This window comes from Sylvia atricapilla, chromosome 3, assembly GCF_009819655.1.
Source record: "Sylvia atricapilla isolate bSylAtr1 chromosome 3, bSylAtr1.pri, whole genome shotgun sequence".
Lineage (NCBI taxonomy): Eukaryota > Metazoa > Chordata > Aves > Passeriformes > Sylviidae > Sylvia > Sylvia atricapilla.
This window is the reverse complement of record NC_089142.1, coordinates 8,711,711-8,731,129: the sequence shown is the minus strand read 5'-3', so window position 1 is coordinate 8,731,129 and position 19,419 is coordinate 8,711,711.

Below are 19,419 nucleotides of genomic sequence, written 5' to 3'. Positions count from 1 at the left end.
GACAGGTAATTTGGGATGATGTTCAGGTTCTTATAATAGAACTGTGTAGAAAGCTATCGCTTTATCTTACAGTGTCTGTATATGTGTGACAAGACTTTCAGAACAGAAAAAGAAATTTGCACTTCACAGGGTAAATAATAAAACATGAGAAAATAGACAGTGGTGTTAAGAATGACGTATAGAAAAACTACATGCAGGAAGCCATTTCTGGTACACAACAAGGTGTTTTGCTGGTTTTATGCTTCTGGAACTTTTTTTAAAGGTTTGTGACTGTCATGTGTTGGCACCTCTTCTATCAGTTTCTAATACAAATCTGGAGCATACTCAGAGTATTCATTTTTCTTTGCTGGAAAATGAGTAATGTTACCCAAACATGGAGTTTCAGGAATTTCTAAGCAAGTTTGGCTTGCTTGCATTTTGTCCAGTTGGAGCCTCATGTCCTCTTGTCATTCACTCTCTGGAGACTTCTGTTATGAAAAGAGAAATCTGGCAGTTTCTCTGACAGTTCCTGAATGTTTCCAGGAAATCACCCCCACATGGCTGTCCGCTGTTCTACACTTACATCCATGCAGGAATTTGTATTTCTGTCATCCCTCAAGGGAAGCTTGTTCAGTGTCTCCATGGCCTCCTAGAAACTGCAGTTGTAATTACAGTTGTCCACCACTTCAATCTTTCCTGACCTTGGAGGTACCTTTTGTGTACCCACCCTGTTCTCAGCTGCTTTCCTCTGTCGCTGGCAACCTTCTCATTGCCTGTCCTGCCCAGAGTTCAGGGAGTTCCCTGTTACCTCTGTTCCTGCAGTATTTGGCTCCCTGCTGCCACTTTTTAATTCATTCTGTCAGCTTTCCTACCACTGCTGGCTTCAGAAGTTTATTTGCTGTAGGCAACAGAAAGTCCACATATGGAGTGCCTGGAGATGCTGTCCTGGCTGCTGCCCATGCCTTCTGTTTTTGTGTGTCTCCAGTTGTTCAGTTGCTTCTTAACTTGCTCATGAAGCTGTGAAAAAGCTCTTTTTCCATAGTTATCCCCATACATTTGCATTGCAGATGGAATGTTGGTCATCACTTATGATGAGTAACTCAGTGGTTTTGTTTAGCATCACTAAAAATTAAAAGCGAAAATATGTGATGAAGAGTTCAGGTGATAGTACAATCACCAGGAGCCATATGCCATGCAAGAATGGCAAAATCTATTTGTTCCAGCCAACTACAAAGATCATGTAGCATATTCCTTATCATTATTTAATAGGAGGTAATTATAAATTATTTGGATACACAGAAATACATTCTATAGCTATTCATGGCACTTGAAAGCATGCCACTTGCATAACGAAACAACCTCAGGATGCATAATAGTACTCATGAATTACTTATTAATTCTGCTATCTTCTGCTTCCCAATTTAAGTGGTTTTGGCCTTATTGTGTTACATTTTGGGACTTAAAGGTCAATTTACAACCTGTTGATCCCCTGGTTGTCACTACACTCCTTCTGGTATTGTGTCTTCATGTAGCAATTGGATTAAGAAAGGATGATACAGCTTAATGACCTAGAATAGGGATGGGATTCTTTGAATGCAAAATAGAGAAGAAAAGGTTGATACAAGTTAATGAAAAATTGAGAACATAAGATAAAAAGATACAAATAAAGACAAGAGGGAAAGGTAAGGCAATGTGTAAATGGCAAATAGACTAGTCAATAATTAATGAAAATAAAGAAATGACTACCTGAAAAGTGTAAGGCCTAGCTTTTATTCTTTAAAGAATATTCTCATTGGCCACTTAAAATTAAAAAAAGAGAAGCGTTCTTGGATATTTTTTTTCTTGGCAATCTCCTGGATTCTGTTTCCACACATAACAAGAATTTATCAATATTTAAACAAATAGCCTGAACAGTACAAATGTGGAAGTTTTTCCTTCTAAGTATAAAATAACTTTAAAACTGTCTAGATACATTAATATTTTTGATGTATTACCATTGATTTGATTTTTTTTTATTCAATCTTCAGCAAGTGTCCTCTTGATTTTAAACCTACCTAAAGCAGCCTCCAAAATTAAACAACCCTGTATTTTGGCCCCTGTAAATTGCACTACACAATTAATAAGTCATCCAGTGTGTTATTTTTGAGGGATAGAGATCCAGTTATACATTTTTTGTGAGCTGTGTTGGGATTAACCACCACTTTCCATTCACATTAACGGGACTCAGGCAGATAAATTGCCCTCAACAGCAGAAGTTTTCACCCTTCAGTCTCAGGCCAGACCTGCAATTACAACCCAGAGAACCAAACACACACCTTTCAGTTATGAAAGATGTGTGCCTGGGCATTCAGCATAAAGAGGGAAATATCCAAATCAGGTTATTTGGCAGGAACTGGGAAAAAACATTATTTCATAAACAGCAGAGAAGACAGATGGAACCAAGTGTCATGCAGCTGAGAAAAGGATCAAAGAAGAACAACTATTTCCTTGATTCAGGGAAAAGAAAGAAACAACAAAGTGTGCAGTACACTGTGTGCTCCTGACACAGCTGGGTCAGCCAGCAGTTTAGAGAGACTTTTGAGCAGGCTGAAAGGGACTGGAGACAGGCAGAGGGAAATGCATCAATATTCTGAAAAGAGAGAAAAACGATATGTGGTTTTAAAATTCCTTCCCTGTGAAGTTGCCAACTCTTTGTCTTTCTTTATGATTATGAAACACATTAAATTGTTTTAATATTAAGGTGCTAGAAACAGTCAGTCTGATGTTTATTTTCTGAAGAAAAGACAGGCAAGTAATCTAATGAACAAAATTTTGAGAAAAACAAACCCTCAGGCTAGAGAACTACATTGTTTGCATATATTTGGGAGGGTGGAGTGAAATGGAGAGACAGAGAACAAGAGAGAACAAATACATTTTAAGTCAATACTATGATTTTTATATCCTGTGATTTTCAATTCTGGACTTCTACTTTTGTTACAGAGACTTACTGTTTTCAGTCTTTAGCCTCTATTAAAAAAGAAAGAAATACTTGAATTAGAAATGGTATTAGAGAACCGAGCAGGCTGAAAAATTCCTGGATTTATCAGATGTTCAGCTCCTTTCCAGGACACCTGACCCAGGACTCAGGTCTCTAGCCCAGAGGACACAATGTGCTTCTATCTTTCTTGATGTGAGTCACCCTCTCTAATGCCCCTGGAGAAATCCAGTTTCCTTTCACCCACTACCTGCTTGACAATCATTCCATGGGAAGCGCTGTGAGTCAGGGATCTACCTGGTTCTTAAATGTTTATTACCAGGAAACAATGAGATGGTAGCTTTAGACTCCAAGATTAAATGTGTTTAGAAGTGGCCCCTCGAGAACTGTTTTCTCAAGATATATGTTTTAGCCAGTGCTTCACAGCTATGTATGTGCTTTTGGGGAAAAAGAAGACTTTGTAAATGGATTTTCTACTTTTTTTTTTTTTTTTTTTTTTTTTTTTTTTTTTTTTTTTTTCCCTCATCTCAATGCTATTCACGAGATAAATTAAAGCTTGAGTGCAGTTACTTCATCCTGTCCCAGAATATAATTTTGTTTTTATTTAATGCATTTAGGTTAGTGGGTAGGTAAATAGTATGTTACGTGAACCTGTTTCTCATTGATGAATGTGTCTAGAAGAATAAAGGAAGAAAGGACAAGAGGAATGGATATTAAAGTAAGCAATATATTTCACTGTCCCTCTTGCTGTTCCATTAATGGTGCCTGTGAGAAGACCCATCTTCCATTTCACAGCCATTCGTTTTTCTCCCATTTCCTCTTCCCTCTTGAGCACAATTTATAGATATAGTATATCCTTAATATTTTTATAGTCTTTGACTTGGCAATTCATTATTTGTCACAAACTAAATTTTTTGTGTGTGTGTTTCTGGGGTTTTGCTTGTATTTTTACTGTCTGTGGGCTTGAAGTACAAATTATATATTCATTGATAGCAATGCATTTTGCAGCTTAAAGCTTGCTTCCTTCTGCCAGGGCTCCTTTCAAATAACTCAAGGATTATTCCAGTAAAATAATAATTATCTCCCAAGAATTTAAATAAAAATTATCTGTACTGACTGTCACCGCTTTATCAAAATGCTGGATAACAGGGTAAGTTCAAATGAACACTTTTAGTTTCTTTCTCTCTTGGTAATTTGCAGCTAAGATTACATTTCTATGATTTTCATCTCCCACGGCTCAAGAATTCTGACATTTGTTCCTGCCTCCTGTTTTACCCCCTCCCCAGACTTATCCATGTCCTTCTTCTGCTAAAATTAATATAATAGGAATACAATTTGAGCAACAGCAAGACTGTTCAAGAACATTTGGTATTTGGATGAAAATCACTTTTCACATATTCCCATTGTTGCTGGAAGAACATAGAGAGTTTCCACTGAATCAGTAGCAGTTGGAGCAGATTCAAGTGCGGTTTTAGCAGAATGGCAAGCAAGAAATGCCCTGGTGATTCTTCCCCATAGCTTGCATTATCCAGGAGCCCTCTTTTGAAGAGTGCTGCAGTATCTTGGATAGGAGGGAACATTTCACAACATCACTGTTTTTGAAGTTCTGTACATGTATGTGCATCATTATCTGAGTGAACATGGAAAATCCAAATCCCATAAATTTTTCTCAATCTATTTCAGATACTTTGCAGTTTTGGGGGTGTTTGTACCAAAGTGTTGTGATTTCTGTTAGCAGTGAAGTGTCTGCATGCTAAGATTTATAATGAGACTGGAATCCAAACTCCACTCTGATATTGTTTGATTGGCTCTCGTACTGTGTCCTAGGCTGGTGTCATATGGCAGTTTGCTCTTATGGAAATTACCTCAGGCTGGTGGTAATGTTAAATGTCTGCTCATCTGTTCAGCTTATGTGGGAATTTCTTTGTTCCCAAAACCAAGAATGTGATGAAGAAGAAGAGCAAACCGAGTCTGCTTAACACCTCTCACTAACACTGAATATGGTGCTGTGTGGGTGACAGTCAGTGTAAGCCATTTGAAAAGAGGAGCTTGAAAGAGGGTTTTAAATAAACTCAGTTATCATTTTTCTTTGTTTTAGGACTTTTTGTCCATCTGCAATAAGTAGAATATCATCTGGGAATGATGCAATATAAAATTTACAGCAATATTGTAGCAGTGGAATATGGACTTTGCCCAAAGTTGTGCAAGAAAGCTGTGAAATGTGGCACTTGAATCTCTCAAAGAAATGGGTTTTGTCTCTGAATACGGATTCTGAAAATCAATTATATGTAGATTGGCTGTGAGAGAGAGACAAGCTGTTCTGTTGATTTAGGCATGACCTGTGTGGTGACGCTTCATCTCCTACTGAACTAAATACTCTTTCAAATGACATATTAATGGGAGGACATCCAAAATACTTGCTAGGCAAATGAATGTGTAATAACCAGATGGTTTATTTGGTTTTTCAGTAATCCTCAGAGGATCAGAAAGGGGATTTATTTTGTAAGTTATAGCATGCAGTTACCTGTGTTAAAATGTCTTAAAATGTAGAAGTTATAATTGCAGATCTGTTCTGTTCTTTTCTTATTTTGCCACATTTGTAAAGCACTGTGGAAAATGTCAGCCAACTTTACATGGTATGGTAGGAGCACAGGTGGGGAATGTTTAAGAAATAGGGTTGTAAAAGAGATGTTGAAACAAATTACCCAATAATCTTTTCTGCTATTCTTAGGACTATTCAAATCTTTCATCCAACATCAAATTCTTTCTATTCAAAATTTAGCATAAAGAGCATAACACACATCTCAAAAGGTAAAAAAAAAACACTTTATCTTGTGAGCCTGCCTACATAACTCTATTTAATACATGCAATGTATTTTGGGATATCTTCTCTTTCCTTGAACATTTTGTGCTGAGACAGGAACTTCTAATACAAACCTATACAGCTTTTAACTCTGTACATGTCTGGTCAAATGTCCTCAGCATATGCTCCCTCTCTGCAGCTGGGAGAGTGAGCCACAGGTGTTACACTTAAATAAAGTCTGACTATTCTCCATCTGGTTTCCTAATATACAGATTGGGATTTTTTCCCTCCATGAGCAGGAGTGGGTCTCTTTGATGCTGCTTCATGTTCTGCATGGAGGAGAAAAGAAAACCAAGTCTCACCAAATGCTGTATTTGGTCTCAAACACATTTCTGCTGGGGAAAATTGAACTGTTTCTGAAACATTGCAGAATTTTGCCTCAGAAATTTCACTGTTGTAGACCAGTGGTGCTGCTGCTATGTGTCACCCCTGGCGGCAATAGAGGATCAAAAAGATTTCAGTCTATGGTACAGTTAGGAAATCAGCAAAACACTTGAAAACCAAATGTGTCACTTGAGCAAAATGATGAAGTCTAAATTCTCTGTAATTCAGGAAAGCCTCTCCAAGGCTGCTGTTGCCATTAGATTTGTCCCAGCTGCTACAAAAGTTTTTGGAAAACCTTCCCTCAGATGCCCACTCCAACACTGGGAATTCCTTCCCATTCTAACACTGGCAAGGCACAACAGGAGCACCTATTTACTATGCTTGCTGCCTAGGAGATCTTTCTCCTGAGTAGTTGACAAAACTACCATTCATACATCTCAGGTCTCTCTAGAGCCCAGTTTGTTGAGTGAATTTAGCTGTTTTGTACTGAATTTTACTAAAACTTGTGCAGTGATGCAAGGGTATGACAGCAAGGGTACGCTGAATTCACAATTGCAGAAAACTGGATAGTCTATGGATAAGGCAGGTCATAGGATTTTCCTCCTACTCACTTTTAAGTTCTTGACTGTGTGGTGTAAATCTTGGCTTCTTTTGTTTTGGTTTCATTTACATGATTTAACTCTTAGAGGCAAACCCCTTGCCAGATATCAGGATATTCTTGGAACATAGGAGCTGTCTGCCTCCTTTCCCACAGTCTGTGGATAGCCTAATCCTTAGCTACTGTAATTCGTGGCCAAATCCTTTAATGGCTGAATAGGCAGAGGAAGAGGTAGAGGTCTGTACTCAGAAATATGCTTAGGTTCTGCTTTTCATCTGAGTCTCACAGAAATGCCAGCTGAGATACCTTCAGAGAATCAGACATTGGGTCAGGTTGAAGGGGACACAGCAGATCATCTGGTCCAAGGTGCCTGCTCAGGCAGGGTCACTCCAGAGCACCAGGAACAAAACTGTGTCCTGACAGTTCTGGAATATCTCCAGTGGGGAGACTCCACACCCTGTCTGGACAATCTGTCCTTGTCAAAGTCACTCATACAGTGAAGGAATTCTTCCCCATGTTCGGGTGGAACTTCCTGTGCCTCAGTTTCTGCCCATTGCTTCTCACCTGTTCCTGCTGGCAGACCCTGTGGGCTGGCTCTGATATCTGTATTTACAGTAACTCTCCCAGTGGTGAACGACACTGGAGGGGTTACCTCTCCTCCTTAGCTCCACAGAGCTATTTGGAGGTTTCAGCTGACACTAGCACTTCTTTACCTGTCTCAGGGCACCTGGCCTTAAGCTGAGAATGTACTGCAGACCCTCTGTTAAAAGCGTGCTGAGTGCCAGGAGACCATCCATCATTAGTTATGTCTTATGACACACTACCCTCATTTTCTATGGAGTCACTTCTGGTGCTCAAGTCTGCAAACAATGTTGTCCAGAACAAAAGTCGCATGTGGAAGCATCTTTGAGAACCAGGGCATAAAAGCACCTACCAATCCCTGAATTTCAAAAGTAGTCTTTCCACCATTTGTCACTTACCATTCACTCAATTTCACTGTGAGCGATGTCTCTACATGAAATGTGAGCCACAGCTATAAGCCAGATGTCAGTAAAAAAGTGGATTATCCCTGCTTCAGAATCCCTTATTGTGATTCAATTTTCGTACATGATAGACACTGCTGTTCAACAAGCAGCACTGTCACTGGTCAGCATTTGATTTAAAAAAACAATTTGAGGCCATAAGCTGGAAAGGTGCTTGGTCAAACAATTGATCAGTGGGTAGATGAAACTAGTAATACAAACATGCTGGAAGCTGGGAGTAACACCAGGAAAGCAGATGTATATTTGATGTCAATGATCTTGATTTGCATGGGTACATAAAGAAAGCTGTTTCTGAAATAGAGATTAAAGGTGCTGAGAGAAAAGAGATTAAAGGTTCTGAGAAAAATAAAATGCATTTTTAAAAGAAAAGGGGATGATTTGTGTGTGATTATTTTTACTAGTTTAATCTGGCAACAAAAAATATAGTATTTGGCTTGTCAGCATTTGATCACAAAATTCTTTTTAAGGATTCAAGAACAAAATCTCACATGAATGAGTGCAGCTTCTACTTAGGTGGGGATTTGTTTTTTCTCTTGTTTTAACAGGCAATATGCAATATCAGTGCAAATCTCCAGAGGTCAATAGAGTTTGCTGGAGTTATCACAATAGGCTTCATGGTGAGTAGGGAAACACAATTTTCTGAATATCCACTGTACTGTTTAATGTTGGATAAAAATTCTGTGTACACATTTGTACATATATGTGCACACATGCATAGACACATGCAAAAAGATATAAATAATATACTTCAAACAGAAATATTTTTTTTTATATTTTACTTCATGTAAAACTTTACATTATATTTAGGAATGCTATGAAGAATATGGTGGGAAAAAAAGAAAAAAAAAAGGTTTTCATTGGAATAAGGGAATTTAATTGTAGAATCTTTAAGTTCACACCAACAATGCTGCATGTTATATGGCAAAATACCATCAGCCTGAAAAATGGTGTCAGTTCCTGACATTACTCAAGCCTGTGACAAACCTCCCCTTGGCTTGCATGAACCAAAAATTACATCCATTATATTTTTCACATGGCAAAGCACAGCTACAGCAAAATAAGCTTTCAGAGCCCTAGTCCCTTTCCTTTTGATTATCATTACTTTGCTTTACTGTAACAAAGTCTTTAAACAATATGCAACCCTTCATCTCAAAAGAAAAAATGTTGTATATTTCTTTAGAATAAATCCATTTTCTTGCAAAAGAATGATTAGCAGAAAGTTTTCCCTGAAACCTAGCACAATATTTGGTAGATAGTGGTTTAGAACATCTAGTAAAGCTATTTTCAGAATCTTTTATGGACAAATTCTTTTCTTAATAAATCCCATCAAATTCTGTGCAATGACTGTATTTTTTTTTTCTTTTATTGATACTGAAGTCTTTCAAGTACAATAATTACAAACACAGGTCTGTTATGTGACCTCCTTTTCTGTTTTGGCAAAATATACTACAGAGGCAAGTTTCAGAAGCCAGTCTTTAGTAGATAGAGATTTTTATCATTTGGGAAGTAAAATATGGTCAATACTTTTAAAAAATAAGAGTGTGTCTGAATTGAAGACTCAGCATAATTGCAATACCACAGATTTCTCAGGGTAAGCTGGTCCCACACCTGGTGTGATCAGAAGCTGTGGTCAAATACTTAAAATTCTCAGTTGGTTTAAGTGGAGGTAATGACCCTGACTTCAGCAGATAACTGGCACAGAGGAGAATTTAGTCTGTTAACTTTTTGAAAGCAACCATTTTATTTGTTCTTCAGCTCTGAGCATTTATGTTCCAGCTGGTCTCAAAAATCACTTAACTGGAAGTTGTAAAGACATGCTGGGGGAGGGGAGGAGAGGGAAGTGGCAGGAAACTTGGCAGGAAAAGAGGCATTGAAAATTTGAAGCAGAAACTATGGCAACCTGAATAACTTACCAGAGGAAGTGTGCATCAGGTTTTGCCAATGGCACCTGGAGAACAAGGGCTTCACCTCAGCGGTGATGTCTTGAAGTGAGAGAAACAATTCTCCCACTGGATTTGACACGTGTGAGATGGCAATGCCCAGAGCATCCATCCACACACATGCTCTTTGGAGCATCTCAGGGAAAGAATAACAAGGAAAAATGGGAACAAATCCAGCGTAGGGCTCTGTTGGTCAGGAGGCATGAGGAATATTTAAAGGAGATGTGTATGTTCAGAGAACAAGGCTTTGGAGCACCTTCATGGATGCATGGTGATAGAGTGAAGTCCAAAATCTGGAACACAGGACATTCAGATTAGATATGAGGAATGTTTTTTGTTTGGGGTTCAGGTTTTGTTGTTGTTGTTGTTGTGGGGGGTATTTTTTGTTTGGTTTGGCTTTATTTATTTATTTATTATTTTTTTATTTTTTATTTTTGGCTTTGGCTTTTTTTTTTGTTTTTGTTTTTTTGTTTTTTTTGGTTTTGGTTTTGTTTTTGTTTTTGTTTTGTTTTGTTTTGTTACCATGAGGGCTATCAAAGCCTGGAGAAGAGGTTGTTGATACTTTCTAGACATATTCAAAATTCAACTGGACAAAAGCCATCCAACCAGATCTGATACGGCTTTGCCTTCAGCAAAGATGAACTCTCAATGCCCCTCCCAACCTGAATTATTCTGTGTTTCTGTGATTTTGTTCAGTTTACTTAAATAATTCTATTTATTTTCAAAAGGATGTGATAGTTTCAGAAATGGATCCAGCTGTTGATTATATGCTTCAGGGGGCAACGTTAATGGAGAAGCTGCAGCCCTTTTAGCCCTCTGGTAAACTCAGGCCTCAGTTTTTATTATTTTCTACCTTCAGCTACTGTGGAGCATTGCTGAGCTCATAAAGCAGCTGCTGTGAATAGTGTGAAGAGTAATTGCTGCACGTACTGCATAGGGCTTATAAAATGGTTTGGAAATTACTGTAGAGAAGTGAGCTGCTATGTTTTTATCACTATAGAAAGCATCAAGATGGTAGATCACTAAATAAGCTATAAGTATATACATATATAAATATGTATATACATATATAAATATACATATGAGTCCCAACTGTTAAGCTAATTCATGCTATCTTAGAATCTGGCCTTAAAATTTGTCCACAGCCAATTTCTTTTTTTCTTTTTTCCTCAGAAATAATGCAACAGCCTCAATGATAACCTGAGTAAGATGGAGCTCCAAGTGAGCTACCTGGAGGATAGGGTGGGTGTGAGGGAAAAACGAACATGAACTTCAAAGAGAAATCCATAAGTAACAAAAACCCACAACCTCCTTAATGCATCTACTAAAATTCTAATGTATGAACAGGTGAAAATGGAAGCATGGTGATAAAAGAAATCCTACTGTAGAAAGGATGCCTTTTAGTGTATAAATTGTGGAAGGGGGAGTCTCTGCCCTCCTAAATTCAGACTTTACTCTTGGATCTTCTTTCAAGATCACAGGAAGAGTCCTTTAGGCATCCTCCTTGCATCAGCTTTTATTTATTTTCTCTATTTTTTTTATTTTCTCTATTTTTTTTAAAAGAATGGCCATATATCTCACGGGGTAGGCCTAGACTTGTATTAATTAAACTTTCAAGGCCTTGAAGATGGAAAAAAAGTATTATTATCAAGGATTATTTAAACTATGTTTTTGTGAGGTTGAAACAGTCCAGCTGAGAACTACCTGCCAAAGCCTTAGTAAAAATAGACAGCCAGTGGGTTCTCAGCCAGTACGATGTCAAATTAAAATTATACTTCACAACAGTAAATTCGGTGATGATAATTCCATGTGGATTAAGTGTAGGAAGCCGAAAAAATAAGCACTTATTTTTCTCATCCAGATAATTTGTCTTTCTTTTAGGGTTTTACTTTGAAAATAGCAAACCTGAAATCTGTATGTGGGGATGTAAACAGCTGCATGGGGAAAAAATGTCAGTACTCAGCAGCAGTGAAGTTTGTCCAAGGATTACCACAGTGAATAAAACCAACTTCCCTTTTAAAAGCTGAGTGTACTATTTTGGGAATGTGACCCCTTTTCATGAATAAATGACGTGGTGACATTTACAGATAAAGCAAGATTTAACTGCTATGAAAGGAGATGACAAATGTCAGGATGTCAGTAATGATCTGTGAACATAATGGTCTCTCACCAGAGCACTGAGTAGATATATAATGTAATTGTCGCCTGCTAATGCTGCCATGGAAGAAGAAAAGCAAAGCAATGTGAGGAAGATCAAAACCCTCTCTGGAACCAACCTTAAAGCCTGATTGATAGGCATTGGCACAACTTAGCTAATAAATTATACTGCTAATGACTTAGAGTTTTTACCTTGTACGTATTACTATTACACACTGTGAAATTCCCGTATAACTTACAACTGTATTATGTCAGGGGATAAAGTGTTGGCCATCCAAACTGCTTTCTGACAGTTTCTTTATCCCTGTTGTACTGCTGGGGCTTGGCTGTTGCAAAAGTCTTGCTGGAGCTGAGTGGATTTACTGGGGCCAGAGCTGGTTAACGGAGCACAGCTTGCTGCAGAATAGAGAAGGATCCTTCCTTGGCAGAATCTTGCAATTCTGTGAAAGATCATACAAGCAGAGAATCATAGAATCATAGAATGGCTTGAGTTGGAAGGAACCTTAGAAATTATCTAATTCTATTCCACTCCATGGGCCAGGATGCCTTCCCCATGACCAAGTTCCTCAAAGTGCCATCCAACATGGCCTTGAACACTTTCAGGGATGAGGCACCCACAACTCTGGAAAACTTGTTCTGTGACAGTACTCTCACTGCAAATAATTTCTCCCTAATATCTAATCAAAACCTCTCATCTTTTTGTTTAAAACTGTTTCTCCTTGGTAAAGATCATCTAGACCCCCTTGTCCTCTTCAGGTGTTATGTCTTTCAGTTTTTCTCACCCCTGTAGACTGTATGCGGGCCCAGCCTTGTGATTTATGTCAAACTTGCCTTGGTGACTTCCTCGGGAAACCCAGAGATATGGTAGGGAAAAAGAGCTTGGAATTATTTATGCAGTTGTCTTCTGAAGTCATCTCAGGCAGATGCCTCCGACCCCTGGGCCTCAGACTGAATCCCCATTTGTCCCACACACTGAGCCCTTTCTCCAGCTGACAGGTAAATTGATTCTCATTTGCCATTCAAAGCAGGGAGAGTGTCTGAAAACCTGAAGGTTTAAAAATCCCGAGACCTCAGCTCAGTGTAGCGTGGAAGGCAGGGGGTTTCTTTGCATGAGCTCCACAGCCTCCTGGCAACTTCTCAGCTCTCAGCTGAGCACTGGGCTTTGCTTTCCCTCTGCTTTGCTCCGACAGTCAGCCGACCTTTTCTCAGCATAAGTTAGCCTGCCACAGGGCTCGTGTTACCCAGAAGACCAGGGATGTTTTCAGAGAGATGGGGAAACTGTGATTAAAAGCCAGACATAGTCAAGCTCTGGTGCAATCAGCCAGAAAGCATTTGGCTGGTAGTTTGTTTATGAGAAGAAATACAACAGATAAAATAGAAAGATTAATACAATAAAAATGCCAAGCTCTGGAACATAGTGAAGATAATGCTGAACAGTGAATAGATGTATTTTTAGAAGATACTCTGAGTAAATCTCCTGTTAATAGTGCACAAGTGTATCTTTAACACTACTTGTATAGATACAGTAATCACAGTATCTCTCAGGAAAATCCCCATTACAAAGGAAACTCATCCCAATCTGCTGTATCTTTTGATCTGCACTTTACAGTCAGAGCCATCTATGGCAATGAAGATGGAGGTGGCATTTTGGATAAGACAGCCAGCATTGTAGTAATCATATATTGACATCTAGCAAAGATCCACCTTGATTAACCATATCCATCTAAAAATTAATGTCTTCTCTAAGCAAATTCTCCTAAGCTTCCAGTAAAGTCAATGGAGAGATATAAGCAGTGCAGAGGGCAATCGACCCTATCCTGAGATAGGTATTCTAAGATAAATTGTGCTTATTTCTTGCTATTCACTCTAGAGGGGTCCCAACTCTCCAGAATCAATGCCTTTTGAGGTGGCTGTGCTTAAGTGAGACATGTGGGAGGCTCTAATTTCTGTGGAATCAGCTGATCTGAAGGGTCAATTGCCTTAACACGACCTTGTTACTGTGCAGCATTACACTATTATAACTGATTAGGGATTTCTGGTGAGCAGTCCTTCAGCCTCCATATCTTGCACACGTGCAAGAAAATTAATACTAAAGAAAAGAAATGCATTTTAAGAATAGAAAAGACATAATTAAAATGCACAGAGGAAGAACTAAGCAAAAACCAATTATGCTATTATGTAACCATTGAGCTATTTAATCTACTCTGTGCATCCCGTTTTAAAAGATACTCAGTTAAAGAGAATTGACTGATGCTGAATCTTGAGGTGGTCACTGTGAAATTTTTCTTCTTTCTGATGTAAGGGACACATCACTTGGAGAAGCAAGACAATCATTCCAATAGTAACTGGAAAAAAGCAAATATCAGTGTTCTCAGGGTATAGCATGAAATGTATTTCTGTATGTATCATTCTGGTGCTCCTGCTGACCCAGTGGGGGTAATTTGTGTTGAAATGAGTCTCCTAGTGAGTAAGGATTATCAGTTATGACCAGGTTTTGTGATGTGAAGCAATAATTTTAGAGGCCTCATATTCGATCATTTTAGTCCACAAAGTTTCTCTTGAAAATGATAAAAGGTGGTTTCTGGGTGGACTAACCATGGTCTAATTACCTCTGAGGTCTAACTTTTAACTCATCCATCTTGACACAGGGATTTCTAATCTCACATGTTTATAACTTGAGTTAGATGTATATTCCAGTATTAGTGAACCATTTCTGTTTCAATTACTTGGGATTTTTCATTGTAGTTCTTTTTGCTTGATTTATTGTAATATTTAATTAATTCTTACAATTGGATGGATTTCTAGTTTACAGTTATTGGACTTTTGTTTAGCTCTGTTGGGGTGAGAAGCCCATTACAAAATGTGCTAACAGTTCTGCTGCTCAAGGAAAACCTAGGAAGGGGTTTTGTTTTTCATTTTAAAAATACTGAGTTTTAGTCTCTGCTTTAATGCCCTTTGAACTCATCAGCTAGAGAAGGACATTAGTGGTTATCTCAGCCCTGACACTTGCTAACAAAGACTGACAACTGCTGACACAACAAACTGCCTTGAATTATATTTGGGTAGGCGGTGGAATGGGTTGGCATGACAGAAACATGTAATTCCAGTAAACCACCATTTTTAGAAAATGACATTGTTTAAAATTTCCTTTACTGAAAGGGAGATGCATTTTTCCTCAGAGCTCTCAAAAAAATCATGCAGAGGATTGAATAGGAAAATGGTGCCTGAAATGAGAATTTCAGTATGTATTCAGTGTCAGCCAAAATTTTCAATTTAAATTTTTATTCTGAGTTCTTCTCAAATGAAAATGTGTATAGAAATCCTTATCCTTAGATATAGAGCTTACAGAAAGTGTTACTTACCATTTCTCTCCCATCCCTCCCCTTACCTCCACTGATCAGAGCTGCATGTTGAGTAGACGCACTATAACTCTGTAATTTGAAGCTACTACTATAGCATCAACTCTTCTGGATGATACCACACCTTGCCAGTCAAAAATGATTTGAGCTTAAATTGTCAGCTAAAGATGCTCTTCACTTTTATTGCCCTGAACTTGCGGGCAGTCTATTGGACGAAGTGAATTACTTTGTTGTTGAAAATGCTTGTAATTTTGTGTGAAGGACACAATCAGAATACACAATATTTTTCCCCTTTGCATTTCCCAACCTGCTCTGCTCCTTTGGTACCCAAGCATATTACGAAATTGCTGACATCTAAGCTGATCAATCAAACTCTTTGCAGTTCTGTAAATGATCTTAACTGTCTATGCAGCTGTTATTTGGCAGTGCTCCATCTGGAAAAGAAAATACAAACATCAAAAGAAGTTCAGCAAGTTTATGTTTCATAGAGGTTTTTTGATAGCCTGTCTGTTTTATAACAAAGTCTCTTGGGTCAAACTAGAACATGCCAGATCTTTGTCCTTTCATAAATCTCTGATCCCTGAGTTAACCATATGACAATCACCTCCCAAAACAGGGATGGCTAAGCAGTGTGTTGGTGCTGTGCTGGTATTCTGCACACTAATGGGCACAGCCTACCAGGAAAACACAGCCTGTATACAGGAATATATTTTGAGAGCTAAGGAAAGCTGGGGCAGCCATGTGGTTTATAGAATTAAGAGGGTAGATTTTTTTTTCAACAATGGTTTCACTTTTGTTCTTCAATTCTGCCCAACTCTCCACCAAGCTTGACATCGTGGTATGCAGGGATTGCGTTGCTTGCCTTTAAAATTGCCACTACTGATCCAGTGCAGCTGTACTATAGAAAACTTCATATAAGTCTCAATTCAGGAAAAAAAATCACTGTTCATAAAGTATTTTACTTTTTCATTCTTGGCCCCTCTCTTAAATTATGGTCTTCTTCCTTATTTTATTAATTCAGCTCAACTGATGATACAACTTGACCTGAACACATTAAGCAAATGTGCCAAACTGAAGAAGGAAGGCAACATGCAAGGTGTTTTATGCAGAGGTGAGTATGTGCCACGATCCCTTGCTGTAGATGTAGAGAACTGGGCAGAGAATTAATGCTCTGGTAGACTACAGGAAGATATTTTCCAGGGCTGTAGAGAGACAGCAAATCTCCTGGCACTTTATGCTCTGATTGGTCATGCCCAAAAAGCATATCAGCCAACTCGAACAGATCAGCAAAGTTCTCATTAGCAAAATTCTGAGCTAACCTTCCTCCTCCCTGACTGCAGAGAGGCCAAAACAATAATCATAGCAGAAAGGTGTCCTTAGCACTCTAAAAAGAAACTACTAGGCAATAAACCTTGTTGATCAGACACAAAATCGGATGGAGGAAAGGAAAATGTCAATGAATCAAATGCCTTCTCTTCCTGGACAAAACACTGAGGTGAAATGCTGCAGTTATGAGCAAGAAAACCTCACATGGTGTGATGGACACACTGCCAATTGGTCCAGGTCAATTACAGTGGCTTTTTTTGGCATAAGCTGTAGAAGAAGTTTTCCTCAAAGGACCATAAAGGAAATGAAGTGCCCAATACCTTTGCCAGTTTTATAGCTCTCATGCCGTGTGGAAAATTTCATCCACAAAGAACTGGCGGAGAAAAGAAGATAATAACAAGAACAACAAAACAATGTTTCATGCTGTAGAAGTTGCAACATATTTAACATATGTTTTTTATATTCTCTCACTTTGTGATTTGCTTTTGCACTGCATTTTATACCTTGCTTAGCTAAAGACTGCAATATGAAGCTACAGTAATGTACAGCAGGTTTTGAGGTTTTTAACCAAAATCAAAATATGCATCTAGGAAAAGACTTTTTTTTTTTCTCAGCAGAAATTAGAACCGCATGCATTTAGAAGCACATCCCATTTCTATCAAATATGCACTGTTTCCCCTGCAGCTCCTTTTATGTTAGTCAATATCTTTTAATGTTATCTGATGGTTTCCTAGGAGATGCCCTAAATGGCCAAACTCACTAGTTTGATGCTGGTGTTGGATAATATCTATATGCACTAAACATCTGTTTTGTTCACAGAAGTCTGCTCTGCCCTTTTTCCACTGGTCATTATGTTCCCCCTGAGGGTTTCTAATGGTTGCTAATGAGATAAGAAAAATGCTCCATGTACACTTCCATCTTCTCTGATGATGTGTGATCAGAAGTCTGTGCGCTTTTTTAGCAGGAATTGCTTCAAAATCATTGTTAGTGTTTCTTTGTACAGTAGTTTGGATGCAAATTTTACACTTAAGGACTAAAGTGCCTTTTAAAAATCTGTAAGATGCAATTAGAAAGAGAAAGATCACCACATTATAGGGTAGAGAGTTCTATTCGTGGAAGGGTGGGCTCAGTGTTGATTCATGTTTTTCAGATGGTACAGTACAGGTTGCATCATTAATAAAAGATTAAGATGCCAAATGGGGAATTTTTACCTTCTGTTTCTGAGTTTTTCACTGTAGGAAATCACCCAGATATGGAGAGAGTTTGATTTTATATAACATGATGAGCAGACAGAGTGTTCCTCAAATTGAACAGAGCCTGCTGCTACTGTGGGAAGAGGGGCTGACAACTTGGGTAGTATCCATACAAAGCTATAATTTCTAATCTGTCAAAATCACTTCCCTTTAGAAAGCCTGATTTCATTAGCATGTTCTTTGTCGGATGTGATTGTCTCTCTTAGCAGCTTTCCTTTTACAGCTGTCACAAAAGCCAATCAGATTATACCAAGGGCAGGAAATAAATAAGTCTTTTTGCTGTAAATTAATTTAGGCAAGGCTGCATCACATATGGTTAGATTTAGTCCTTACTTTGAAGTGTGAAATTTTAGCAAGGTAACAGATGAGGACTCTAAGAGCAGGTATTGGCATAAATTTGGTTACAAACTGCACTTCTGGCAATCTAAGGGTGGGTATAGAAAATATATTTACATACAGAATCTGCTTTATAAGTGGCAAACCAAGCTATCAGCTAAACTGAGGCTTAACTGTCTTGGACAGAGAGGCCAAATTAAGATTTTCTCAGATTTTGTCTTGTGCTGCACTCTTCTGGGGTGATTTTAACCCAAACATTAAGAACTTATTTACGCTAATTTTCTTCACATTTGATCTTGTCTACTGTTCAATTTACCAGTGTGGGCCCTTCGATCATTTCACTCAAGTTTGATGTTTTTGTGTATCTTGCTGTACTCTGCTGCTGAGGAGTATCAAGGCTGAGCTTGCCTTGATTCTTTTGTTGCTTTGGACCTGAGCATGTAAGGTAACAAGGAGCAGGCAGGTGCTTTATCAAAACCTGTTTATTTACTTTATTTAGCTGTGCTTGGTTCATTTCTTTGTTACACCTTTAGAAATTTGTGAGGAAAAAAAAGGATCAGACTGTTCTTTTTTTTTCAAAAAAGTGTCTCACCCTGGAGAGTAAGACAAAGGCAATTGTCCCATTTGGCTTCTAAGGTTGAAAAAAGAGTCTTTTCAAAAGTCTTTAGTGCACAAAGGAAAGATGAGTGTCACTAGAATGAGTGCCCCTGTGTGTCATCTGACCAGTCTATCTTTCCCAGTGCACAAAGGGGCAGCATGAAATGATAGCAAAGCTCTTCAGTGGAGCTGTAGTTTGACTGCTCAGTCACTGTGACCTGTCTGAGAACAAGTAAAGCTGAAACCTTTTGTAAAGTCTTGCTGTGCAGATGCAGAGAAACATTCTTTGACCAAGTCAAAGCTGGAGCTATATGAGTAGGTTGGTTAATATTTTCTTTTATTTTGGAATCTTTGTAAATCACAACAATCTATTTCTTGTTAGAAAAAGGTAACAAGCACTGTATGGATCAGTCACCATTTCCCTTACAGGTATATTCCCTTATAGTTGTATTACCTGAGCAGATATAATGAGTGGCAGTTTCTTTTTACTATGTTGTGAAATATAGGTGAAAGTCCTCATAATCATTATTAATTACAACCAAAGTTTCTTCCCCTTCTACAGGGTAATTGGACTTCCAATTTTGGAATTCCTGCATCTCTAAAGGCTCATAGTTTCCTTTCTAAACCTAAAAGAATCTTCTAGTTTTAAAAACTTCATCCCTTTCTATAA